The sequence below is a fragment of the Aotus nancymaae genome, unplaced genomic scaffold, assembly GCF_030222135.1.
Source record: "Aotus nancymaae isolate 86718 unplaced genomic scaffold, 86718_ANA_hifiasm-v0.15.2.pri h1tg000040l, whole genome shotgun sequence".
Classification (NCBI taxonomy): Eukaryota; Metazoa; Chordata; class Mammalia; order Primates; family Aotidae; genus Aotus; species Aotus nancymaae.
Genome location: NW_026988454.1, coordinates 37,745,095 through 37,758,755, shown reverse-complemented (window position 1 = coordinate 37,758,755; position 13,661 = coordinate 37,745,095). Strand labels below are relative to the sequence as shown.

The 13,661-nt window shown below is 38.5% G+C and overlaps 1 pseudogene; it reads left to right on the top strand.

Annotated features, from left to right (window-relative positions):
• The window catches only part of LOC105721275 (UDP-GalNAc:beta-1,3-N-acetylgalactosaminyltransferase 2-like), a 30,097-nt pseudogene extending 22,076 nt beyond the window's left edge, over positions 1-8,021 (top strand).
• Positions 8,022-13,661: the final 5,640 nt, after the last annotated feature.

Here is a 13,661-nt window from a genome sequence, read left to right as displayed (position 1 = left end):
GACCCTCTGATATCCAAATGGTAAGAAAGTGCAATTTGCATTCTTTTTTGTTTTTATTTTGTTGAGATGGGATCTCACTCTCTCGCCCAGACTGGAGTACAGTGGTGCAATCTCAGTTCACTGCAACCTCCACCTCCCAGGCTCAAGCAATCCTCCCACCTCAGCCTCCTGATTAGCTGGGATGACAGGTGCATGCCACCATGCCTGGCTAATTTTTTGTATTTTTGGTAGAGATAGGGTTTTTCCATATTGCCCAGGCTGGAGCAATTCAAATTCTTGAGTTGTCTTATATGACAGAGACAGAGCCGACATAGATTAATTTTGGCTTTACCTAAGGAGGAACTTGTTAATGATCATAGCCACTAAAAATGGAATACTTGTGTTAGTGTTAGTAAATTGTGAGTTCCCTGTCACTGGTATGACTGAAATAGAGGCAGTTCAATCAGAGACATTTTATTTTTTACTCTTCAAGAAAGAGTAAAGAATAAAATGGGGATGGCAGGGTTGGGGGTTGGAAAACAGAAGATTAACCACAGGCTTTCTAATGTTCCTTCCTGTCCTTGACATTCAACCCTGCAAACTACAGCAAGCTTGTTCTGTGTTGAGTCCCATCCCTCTTGATTCCTTTTGGCTGGTGGTAAACATTTCATCCTGCAGACACAGCCTTCAGATTCAGAAGCAATCCTAAATATTTCAGACCTAAAAACTGCATCATCTTCACGGTGGGGACTGGGATTAGGCCTCTGACCTATGCTTAGTTTCCAAAGTGTCTGAATTGAGCCTTGGGACTCCCTGGATGCCCACAACACTGTAGCTTTCCTCTGAATCACCACAAGTGCCCATTACAAGTGGCACTGTCTCACTCATATGTACCTGCTATGTTCCATATGCTGGGCTAAGTGCTAAATATATGAAGATGAAAGCACATTCCATAAGGATACAAATTTTTATCTAAAAACAGTTCACTGATGTATCAACAGCACCTAAAACAGTGCCTGGTACAATGCAGGTCTTGATAAATATTTATTCAATGAATGCCACAGACTGTCTTCTTGAATCCAGTGTACGAGACAAGCGTATATACTGACAACTGCAGTATAATACGGCAAGTACTGTTATGGAGGCTCAAAGGAAGCACAGAAGGGGAGTATCTTCCTTAGCCTGCGGATATTTTTTGGTACTCTGGTTCCCAACTAGCATTGGAGCACAAACCTGAATCCAGATCTGCCTGCTGACTTGCCAGCCTTTGCCATGCTTCTCTACCCATAAAGCAGAAGCATGTCACTCTGCCCTAAACCACTAGCTTCAGTCAAGGCACCCCTCTTGGGTGCCTTGGCACCCCCCTGCCATTAAGACACTGCCACTGTCATGACCAAGAGTGGATATTGCTCCTGACCATAGGTAGGCACTCACACCTACCAGGTCAGAGTCCTCAGAGAGATGAATGCCAATCCCAATGGCAACTTATTAGACATTGTATCTCGAACAGCTGGCTGAGCTCTTAGAGGGCAAGGCACGTTGCCAGGAGAATGCCTCTAGCACCAGCCACACACCTGCCCCTGTGTTGTCTGCCTTAGAATCCCAGTATGACTCACAAGATGTTCAAGCAAGTTCTCTAGGAATTAACAATCCACCTGCTAGCCCAGCTCATTTGCTTTCCAGCACATGTTACTAGGAACAACGAAGTGTCATCATAAAGAGAGAGGGAGGTGGTGGAAGGAGCATGAGCTTGCGACCCAGACAGCTTGTTTGCCTCCTTTGTATGACTTTGGGCAAGTCACCTTAATTCTCTGGTTTCCCATATTTTTCCTTATTTTGACATATCAGATGTACAGAAAAGTTGCAAGAATAGGAAAAAGAATTCCCTGAAATTCTTCATCCAGATTCCCAAAATGGTAACCATTTCTGCAATTGCTTCATTGTTTCCTCAGTCACTATCTGTGAGTGCTTGTGTGCACATATACCATGCATCTCAATTGTTTTCTGAACAACTTAAGAAGTTGCAGATACTCTCTTTCCCCTAAATACTTTAATGTGTATTTCTAAAAACAAGGAATTCCTCAAGTAACCAGAGTACAGTTTTCAAAATAGGAAATTAACATTGAAACAAATACTATTATTTAATCTACAGACCTTGTTAAGATTTTGTCAATGTTTCAAAATGCCCCTTATAGCGAAAGAAAATCCCAGATCATGCATTTCATTCAGTTGTCACGTTCTTTTTTTTTTTTTTTCACTCTTCTGCTGAAAGAGAAAGTTGTCATGTTTTTAAAGATTAATCTGGAACATTTTCTGAGTCTTTCTTTGAATTTTATGATATTGACATTTTTATAAAGTATAGCACAGTGATTTTGTAGAATGCCTCTATGGTTGGATTTGTCTGATGTACCCTCAAGGATAGATTCAGATTATTCACTTTTGGCAGAATGACACTGAAGTGATGCTGAGCTCTTCTCAGTGCATCAAATAAGAGGTAGGTATTAGTTTGTTTTCATGCTGCTATAAAGAAATACTTGAGACTGGGTAATTTAGAAAGGAAAGAGGTTTAATTGACTCACAGTTCTGGGAAGACCTCAGTAAACTTACATCATGGACGAAGGAGAAGTAAACACCTTCTTCACAAGCCACCAGCAGACAGAAGAGCAAAGGAGGAACTTTCAAACGCTTATAAAACCATCAGGTCTCATGAGGCCTCACTCATTATCATGAGAATAGCATGGAAGTAACCACCTCCATGACCTAATCACCTCCCACCTGGTCCCTCCCTCAACACGTGGGGATTGTGGGGATTACAATTCAAGATGAGGTTTGGGTTGACCGTATCAAGGTATATGCTGCTGGTCAGTCTCATTGCTAGGAATGTTAACTTTGACCATTTTCTAATGTGGCATTGTGTAGCTTCCTCAACTGCTATATTTTACCCTTTGTATTGAAAGAAAGATCTTGTGGGGATGTCCATTACTCTTTCAACAGGAAGAATCAATTATTATACTGGCTGGCAAATATTGATTTTTATAATTCCAACATTCTTTCTATATGTATGAGTTGGCAGTCTCTTGTAAGGAAGAGTTTACTTTGTCTCCCAATTTGCTTGTTTTACTTGAGATGTGTGAAATTCAATTTACTAATAAAGTAAAACCCTTTAATTACTATCTTTATTTTGATACTCAAATTGTCCCTAGTTTTGCCAATGGGAGCCCCTTCAAGCTGGCTATTTTACCTTTTGGTAAAATTGAATTCATAAATTGAATTTCTCAAGTCATCCTTTGATATGATGAAATGCCCCAGGTTTATCTTATTCTTTCTGTAAACTACCTTTGCTTGGGCATTTTGTTTTTTCAGAGAAACCTGGCTCTTCTTGGTGAAGAATGGTATTTAGAAAACAAGATCTGGTACTAAGAGGTGAACCCCATTGTTAGTGGGATTTCATTTCTTCTAGGTATTCTCAGAGGACCGATCTAAGTGGGAAGGGAAAGAAAGAGTCATGGAGGTGGGAGAGAGAGAGACAGAATACATACATACATACATACATACATACATATATACCTAGATATTTATGTATGTACATACATGTGTAGATCTGTGTATGTGGATGTCTTTGTGCACAGTATATATATAAAGAGGCAATATATATACATACATACACATATATGTACAGAATATATACATACATAATGTATTATATATATTTAACATACAATTATGTATTTGAGATTATGTATGTATATACACACATAATGTGTATATTCTGTACACATATGTGTATATGTATATATATTCTGTATATATATGTGTATGTATATATTCTATCTACTGTGTATATATGTATACATAGATATGCATATATATGTATATATTCTGTCTCTCTACTGTTTTTATATATTCTTTCTCTATATATACTGTGAAGTTATATGCACAGAGACACACACCCACATATACAGACCTACACATATCTATATCCATTTGTACCAATTTGTCTATGTCCCCATGAGTCATACTGATAGCTACAATTCTACTTCCCTTTTCAGATTTATCACTGTCTTCTCCGACAGTGAGAACTCTGGATCCCAATATCAACAATGTATGTATTTATTTATTTGTTCAATTCTGCAATATACAAGTAGCTCCAGAATTAGTAACCTATATTTTTGGGAAAAAAAAAGGTCTACTAATTAGCGTTGAATATTTGTTTAGTGGGCTTTTTGCCTTTAGTGTGAAGGCAAGTAATCTAGATATTGTGTTCAACATTTGCTTGAGTTAATTTTTTTCTCCCTTCTTGAGAGTGATCATTTGATTTATGTAGGTCAGTTCATTTGTTTCCAGTTGTATTCAGTTTTAGGCTATCCCCCTTCTTTGTGGGTTTTAAATTTTTCATTTATTTATTTATTTGAATGCGGGAAACAGTAACATTATGGGTTAAATTGTTTCCCACCTCCCATCTCCTAATTCATTATTGAGTTCCTAAGCTGCAGTACCTCAGAACTCACCCTTATTTGGAAATAGAGTGGCTGCAGATGTAATCAGATAAGTTAAGATGAAGTCATACTGGAGTAGATGGGTCAATATGACTGGTGGGACACGAATATGACTGGTATTCTTATAAAAGGGGAGAATTTGGACACAGAGACAGCCATACAGGGAGAACATCACGTGAACTGGAGATACGCTGCTATGGGCCAGGGAACTACCAGAAGCTGAGAGAGAGGCCTGGAACACATTCTTCAATAGCGCATTCAGAGGAAGCACAGCTCTGCCAGCACCTGGATACAGACTTCTAGGCTCCAGAACTGTGAGACCACAAATTTCTGGTGTGTAAACCACTTAGTTTGTGGTACTTCGTTATGATAGCCCTAAAAACCTAACACAATTAATACAGTTTTAAAAGTCAGGTCTATAAAAAGAAGGTATATTCAGAGAAATGACTCTTTCCCATTTTCTTCTTTACTTTCTACCCAACTCTTACCATGCTCAGTAGTGACCAATATCTTTATCTTAGACTCATATTTTTTTCTTCCTGTGTTTCTTTTCACTGAAGCTAATAGTTAAATGTATATGTTTTATTTTCTCTGGAATTCACTCTATATTAGTTCACACAGATCTTATTCATTCTTTTGTTTAGCTGCATAGTAGTCCATTTTGTAGATGTGCCATTTTGTGTGTACATTGTGGGGAAATCCATTTTGGGTGTAGACATGTTCATTTTGAAGAATAGTTTCTTCAACTATTCTCCTATGTGTGAGCATTTAGGCATTTTCAATTATTTTTCAATACAAACAGTGCTGCATTGAATAACTTTGTGCATTTATATTTTTGTATTGGCAAAGGTATATCTTTAGAGTAGATTTCTAGAAGTGGGATTCTTTGATCGAAAGTTAAATACATATATAGTTTTGTTAGGTATTGTGAAATTTCCCTCGAGAAGGCTGCATTCTCATTAGCAACATATGAGAGTTCCTGTTTTTCCATAGCCTAAAAAATTGAGTGTGTTATATATTTTTAGATGTTTCCTAATCTAATAATAAATGATATATCAGCATAGTTTTAATTTGCATTTATCTTATCCTGAGTGATGTTAAACCTTTTTTCATACACTTTTATGCCCTTTTGCAAATTGTTTCTATATTTCCTTACATTTTTCATTTGGATTTTTAAAATCTTTTTACACTTAATTTTGAAGAATATTCTATATATTACAGAAATTTGCCCTTTTTCTATATGATAGAAGTGTTTTCATCCAGTATGTCAGTGGTGTTTTGACTTTGTTTATGATGCTTTTTGCTGTGCAGATTTTCCTTTTCATTTTTACATAGTTAAAATCATCTATTTTTAAATATTACATCTGGATTTAGAGAATCTGTTAGGCCTTTCTGAGCTTAAAGAGTAATTTATCCAGATTTTCTTATTGTACTTGATGGTTTAATTTTTCTTTTAATCATTGGGTTCTTTATCTCTTTGGAGTTTATTCTTTTATGTTATGTGAATTACAGATCTGATGTTATCTTTTTTTCAAATGGCTACCAGTGGTCCCAGAACCATTTATTAAAATTCACTCTTTGCCTTTGTGATTTAAGATGCTCCCTTTATCATATACTAAAGGTTCAAATATGCTTGGATTTCTTTCTGGACTTTTGTTCTATTCAGCTTATCTGTCTACTTCTACTAGTAATGTGCTTTTTTAATTATAGAGGCTTTATAGTATGTTTTCTTCCTTTTTTTTTTTAAACTAAAATGAGACAAGTATGTTTTAACATCTAGTAGAACTAGTATTCCCTCAGAGCTTTTTTTAAAATGGCTTTTTTGGGGGATATTCTTGCATGTTTATTTTTCCATTTGAAGTTTATGGATTTTGTTAGTGATATTGCACTGAATTTATAAATTTGCTTAAAGGAATGACTTATTCTCATTTTTATGATGTTGAGTCTTCCAATCCAAAAATAAGGACATTTTTCTGTTTGTCCAAGTCTATTTTTACATCTTTCAAGAGTGTTTAAAGTTTTGTACTATAGATTTTGAACATTGTTAAATTTATTTCTAAGTACTTTATCTTCTTTGTTGCTAATTTAAATGGGGCTTTCTCTGCCCTTGTGTTCTCCAACTGATTATCATTTATGAAAATGATAGTAGCCTGCTCGAACCTCCAGGGCTGACCCTGTGGACCAGTTGGCTTTATTTCTTCGGTGGAAACCTAGTCACTATGCTGTGGTAGTTGGCATGTTGTCAGCTTGCAATAACCATGAACTTCAAAATGTGATAAGAATCACCTGGTTGAAGCATTGGATACAGAATCCTGCATTAAGTCAACATGTGCTTGTCAAGTTCATAAAAGGTGCTCATAGCTGCTAAGTGCCTGTGGAAGACCAGGAGTATCCCTACTACTGAACATCACAAATCCAGTTTTGAATCGGGAAATTGCAGCATTCTGTCTTTAAGACACTTCATCAGGGCTCTCTGAAGACCGAGTTGTCAACGTGAGTTTCCAAGTTCTCTACCTGATCACTATTACCAGTCTTGGAGTGTTCTACAATGACGATGATGTGGGTTGCCAGAGGAAAGTCACTGTCAAGCTTTCTCAGGCAGAACAGGAGGAGGTCCTCTTCATTGTTCACTTGAATCCTCCAAGCCATGGCGTGCAGGCGAACAAGCCTTATGCAAGCACATGGAACAATTCATTTTACCAGAGAGCTTTAAATGTACAATCGTACGGGAGAGCCAAGACCTCCACAGCTTTGTGTTAAGAAATCTTAATTTTGTTAAGATGTTTTGTGTTAACAAAGTGTCAGTGAATATGGAGTGGGAATTCTTGGAGTCATTACAGCTGGGGAGGGTGTGCTGCCTCATGAATTATTGGAAGATGTAGAGGGAGTTGGAGTGGTTTTATATAAGTAGTATCCAGGAAGGTGATGCTCTCTTACACATCCCTCAAAAACTTATTGATTATCTAAGTAATCTCCATGGAGAAGATGCCTACTGAAGGAGGAAAACATCATCTACAATGATGTTTTTGTGGATGTTGTCCAAACTTATTGAAATACACCTGCAAAATTATTGAACTTTATAGATGGACTGTAGAAACAACCAACTCTGATTTGTTACTAAAGACAGATGATGACTGTGAGATAGGCTTGGAAACTGTATTTAAGAGAATTTCTCAAAAGAATATGAATGGGTCTAATTTTGGTGGGGATATTTCAGACTGAATTGGGCAGCTGACAGAACCAGGAAGTGGCAGGAGTTGGAGCACCCTGGTCATGCTTACCCTGCCTTTGTGTGTGGGTCAGGGTATGTGATCTCCAGGAGCATGGGGTTGCTGGCAGGCAACTCCAGGAGGTTACTGACCTGTCAAGGTGAAGATGTAAGCATGGGTGCTTGGATGGCAGTCACAGGACCTAAAAGATACCCCCACAGCATGTGGCTGTGTGCAAAGACTTGTCAGACAGGAGCTGAAAGAACTGTGGAAACTGAAGGAATTGTGGAAACTGAAGGAATTGTGTGGTGATCCTTGTCAATCTGAAGCAAGATAATAGGAATTTGAATTAGCAGGGTCTAAACTTGGGGTAGATGATGTGGTTTGGCTGTGTCCCAACCCAAATATAATCTTGAATTGTAACTCCCACAATTCCCACATGCCATGAGAGGAACCTCGTAGGAGGTAATCAGATCATGGAGGCAGATCTTTCTCGTGCTATTCTTGTGTTAGTGAATAAGTCTCACAAGGTCTGATGGTTTTAAAAATGGGAGCTTCCCTGCACAAGTTCTCTCTCTCTCATTGTCTGCTGCCATCCATGTAAGATGTGGCTTGCTCCTCCTTGCCTTCCACCATGATTGTGAGGCTTGTCCAGCCATGTGGAACTATAAGTCCATTAAACCTCTTGCTTTTGCAAATTGCCCAGTCTTCAGTATGTTTTTATCAGCAGTGTGAAAAATGACTAATACAGTAAATTGGTACCAATAGAATGGGGTGCTGTTGAAAAGATACCCATAAATGTGGAAGCAACTTTGGAACTGGGTAAGGCAGAAGTTGGAACAGTTTGGAGGGCTTAGAAGAAGACGGGAAAATATAGGAATGTGTGGAACTCCCTAGAGACTCATTGAATGCTTTGACAAACATGCTGATAATAATATGGACAATGAAACCCAGGCTGAAGTGGTCTTGAATGGAGATGAGGAAGCTGTTGTTAGGTGGAGCAAAGGTGACTCTTGTTTTGTTTTAGAAAAGAGACTGGTGGCATTTTGTCCCTGGCCTACAGATCTGTGGAACTTTGAACTTGACAGAGATGATTTAGGGTATCTGACTGAAAAAATTTCTAAGTAGCAAAGCATTCAAGATGTGACTTGGGTGCTGTTAAAGACATTCAGTTTTATAAGGGAAGCAGAGCATAAAAGTTCAAAAAATTTGCAGCCTGACCATGTGATAGAAAAGAATATCCCATTTTCTGAGGAGAAATTCAAGCCAGCTGCAGAAATTTGTATAAGTAATAAGGTGTTGGGAAAAGCAGCAAAGGAGAAAGGATTTACAGAGTGCCTACATAAATTGGTGATGAGTAACATATAAACAAGGAACAACAAACTGCAGAGGCCACAGGAGGCCTCTGAGGAGGAAGGCCTCTCCATGCCTTATGTTCCGGTGCAGGGTGACCTCAGCTCTGTTACCATAAACATTGTGCTCAAGGACGTAAAACAGCTTCATAGCACTATGATGTAGCGAGACTTGTAGGCTTCTTATAAGGCCCAAATTCCATCAGCTGTACATAGATAATAAGTTAAAGATAACCACATGTTCTTGTTTTGTAAAACTCCCAAACTGCCACTGTTATCAGTCCTTAGGATGACACACCAGTTCCAGCTCACTGATTCATCCCACCATCACTCCATCCCATCCTGTAGATCAAAGTGATTGTAATCAATAAATAGTGTGGATGATCAGAGCTTGGGGCCTTCACTGTCACCTCCAGAGTAAAGAAGCGATGGACTCTGGTCCCACTTTTTCTCTTAATCTATCTTTTTCTCATTCCTTTGTCACCACTGAACTTGGGGTACCCACGGGTGATGTAGGGCTGGCTTCCTACATTCTGGCACCAAAGTGTGGGGCTCATGGAGTCCCTACAATAAGGAGCTGAATGTTAATCCCCAAGAGAAAGGGGAAAATGTCTCCAGGGCATGTCAGAGGTCTTCATAGCAGCCCCTCCCATCACGGGCCCCAGAGGCTTAGGGGGTAAAAATTACTTTTTTTCACCCAGGGTCCCTATGCTGTGTTCAGTCTAGGGACTCGGTGCCCTGCATTCTAGTTGCTCCAGCCATGACCAAAAGGGGCCAAGATATGGCTTGAGTTGTGGCTTCCAAGGGTGCAAGCCCTAAGCCCTGGCAGATTCCATGTGGTGTTGAGCCTGCAAGTAAACAGAAGTTAAGAATTGAGGTTTGGGCATCTCCACCTAAATTTCAAATGTATGGAAATGCCCAGGCAGAAGTTTGCTGCAGTGACAGGGACCTCATGGAGAACCTCTGCTAAGGCAGTGCAGAAAGGAAATGTGGGATCAGATCCCCCACACAAATTTGCTACTGGGATACTGTCTAGTGGAGCTATGAGAAGAGGGCTACCATCCTCCAGACCCCAGAATATTAGGTCCACTGACAGCTTGCGTCATAAACCTGGAAAACCTGCAGACACTCAACGTCAGCCCATGAAAGCAGTCAGGAGAAGGGCTATACCCTGCAAAGCCACAGGGGAGGAGCTGCCCAAAGCCATGGGAGCCCACCTCTTGCATCAGCATGACCTGGATGTGAGACATGGAGTCAAAGGAGATCATTTTCGAGCTTTAAGATTTGACTGCCCCCACTGGATTTTGGACTTGCATGGGAACTGCAGCCCCTTTGTTTTGGCCAATTTCTCCCATTTGGAATGACTGTATTTACCCAATGCCTGTACCCCCATTATATCTAGGAAGTAATTAACTCATTTTTTATTTTACAGGCCCTTAGGTGGAAGGGACTTGCCTTGTTTCAGGTGAAACTTTGGACTGTGGACTGTTGAGTTGATGCTGAAATGAGTTAAGATTTGGGGGGACTGTTGGGAAGTCATCACTGGTTTTGAAATGTGAAAAGGATGAGATTTTGGAAGGGCCAGGGGCAGAGTGATATGGTTTGGCTGTGTCCTCACCCAAATCTCATCTTGAGTTGTAATTCCCAGAATTCCCACATGTATGGGAGGAACATGGTGGGAGGTAATTGAATCATGGGACTGGGTCTTTCCCATGCTGTTCTCATGATAGTGAATAAGTCTCACATGATGTTATGGTTTTAACAACAGGAGTTTCCCTGCACAAGCTCTCTCTTTCTTTCCCTGCTGCCATCCACGTAAGATGTAACTTGTTCCTCCTTGCCTTTTGCCATGATTGTGAGGCTTCTCCAGCCATGTGAAACTGTAAGTATATTATGCATCTCTCTTTTGTAAATTGCCCAGTCTCTTTATCGTCAGCGTGAAAATGGACTAATACAGTAGGCAAATGATAATCAGAGTGTTTAGCAATAGATTTATGGTCTTTCAGGAGAGACTTAGACTGTCACTTTCACCTGGAATCAATGTATTTCTTAATGTTTGCACAAATTTCCTTTGTAAAAATCAACTGATATTGTAGCATAAGAAGAGTTTTTATGTATCTATTGGAAGATGATTTGAAAAACTCCAAATTGTTTTATAAAAGAAAAATATTTCTAAAAATAAAAAGTAATTGCTATTGATTGCTGTGTTAATTTAATAGCCTGAAACATTACAAAGTGTTTTGAATGAGGTTGCTATTGATTCTCTAAGATTTTCCAGATATACGATGATAACGTCTGCACATAGAAATACTTTTATTTCTTCTTTTCAATTATCCTGGCTCTAACTGATTTCTTTTGTCTGATTGCATTGGCTGACATTGCCAGTACAATGTTGAGAATAGTGAAAGTAGGGGCCATCTTTGCATTGTGCCTCTTATTCAGTGTTTTCTCATTAGGTAAGGCACTGGCTTTAAGACTAAGGAATATGTATATTTTATCATGTTAAAAAGGTATGTAACAATTCTTATTTTCTTGAGCATTTTTTTTTAATCAGAAGAGGGTATTGATTTTTTTCCAAAGGCTTTTTTTTCAGTGTTTGTGGAGATAATCATACTGTTTTTCTTCTTTAAAATCTCAACATGACATATTATCCTAGTGAGTTTTCTATTTTTGAAACAACCTTGCATTCCTGAGATAAATTCTACTTGGTCATGCTGTATTTTTTAAAATGTGAAGTTGAATTCTTTTTGCTAATATCTAGAATTTTTCCAACAATTATTCATAAGCGATATTAAGTTGTAATTTTCTCTTTTTGTACTGACTATACCAGGGTTAAGTGTTAATTTTATACTTGCTTCCTGAAAAATGAGGATGTTTTCCTTCGTTTCCAATTGTCTGTAACATGTAATGACAGAGCATTGGGACTATCTGATCTCTGAAGATTTGGTAGTGATTTTTAGTCTCTCTAGCACAAAATGGGAACAATTATAATATTTCCTTCTAGGGAGTTGTCAGAACAATTGAATTGATGGACTTGGAAGTGCTTTACAAACAGCACATCTCTAGTCATGTGTTGATTATTGCAACAGAGGCAAGAACAAAGTGTAGTGCAGAATGGGTAATTAAATCACTCGCAATTGGGAAAAAGATAGATACTGAGAAGGTTTCATACAAATTATCTTTTAGTTTAGTTTTGAATGAGGAGTAGGATTTTAATGACTCAAGGAGTAAATATTCCAGGTAAAGGAAAGAGCATAAGTGGAGATATTTAAGCTTATGATTATAAAATTTACTATATCCATGTAGTGATGTCCAGTTGTCACTTTGACATAAATTTATTTCTTTGATTCTTTGAGGATGGTAGGTGATATGGTTTGGCTGTGTCTCCATCTAAATCTCATCTTCAGTTGTAACTCCCAGAAGTCCCACCTGTCATGGGAGGAACTGGTGGGAGGTGATTGAATTATGGATATGAGTCTTTCATGTGCTGTTCTTGTGATAGTGAATGAGTCTCAGTTTCCCTACACAATCTCTCTCTTTGCCTGCTGCCATCATGTAAGATGTGACTTGCTCCTCATTGCCTTCCACCATGATTGCAAGGCCTCCCCAGTCATGTGGAACCCTAAGTCCATTAAACCTCTTTCTATTGTAAATTGCCCAGTATCGGGTATGTCTTTATCAACAGCATGAAAATGGACTAACACAGTAGGATAGAAGCTATCCTCATCTTAAGGTCAGAGAGGGCAATGACTTCACGAGTAACTAACAGAGCCCAGCAGGTACAGAGAGTAGGTGCTTGATAAATATCTGGAGCAAATATTTTCTATTGATACCTTTTCTATTGATACAAAACCACAGTTGATTTTGTTTCATTTACCCTTCCTTCTGTTCCTCTCTTATTTTTGTGTATTACGCAATTAAACATTTATTACCAATGTTTAGTGTTGTTTTTCATGATAGCATACTGCCCATCCATTGTTTCATTTATGTTTCTTTTATCTTCACAACTGTAGGTAAAGTTTTGATACTTTTTGATAGGTAAAGTAGACATTTGTTGTTTGAACTCCTTGTTGACAGAGACCAAATTTTTATTCTTGTGTTCCGTTTCTTCAAATAGCTCATGGGTTTCGAGGGAAGCTGACACTGTCTTCCACCCTTCCACTCTCTAGTCAAGGGTGAGCTCAGATTATCTAAACACTAACCAACACATTCCACTGCTCTGGGATGGTGATTGGTAGAAGATCCAGTGTGAGCCAATAACAACAGAACTTTTGGGGAAGGACGCACCCTTGCCCTTTTTTTGGATCTAACAAGAAACATGAGGAACTGGTTAAGAAATACAAGAGGTGAAACCCGCTCCAAATTGAGTTCCTACAGGGGAGCAGTTGAAAAACAGAGAGACATAAACCAAATCTTAAGCCACCATTTTAAGTTGCATCTGAAGCCAGCAGACTTACTTTTCAAGCACAGAAGCCAGTAAATGCCTTTATTCTTAAAATCAGTTTCTGCCATTTTTCAATCAAAGACCTTAACTAATACAATAAAACAGAGAGTGCTAAATATATCTGATGTATCTCATTGATAGTAAGGAAGCAGGCAAAAAATAATTTACTGAGTTTTTATGA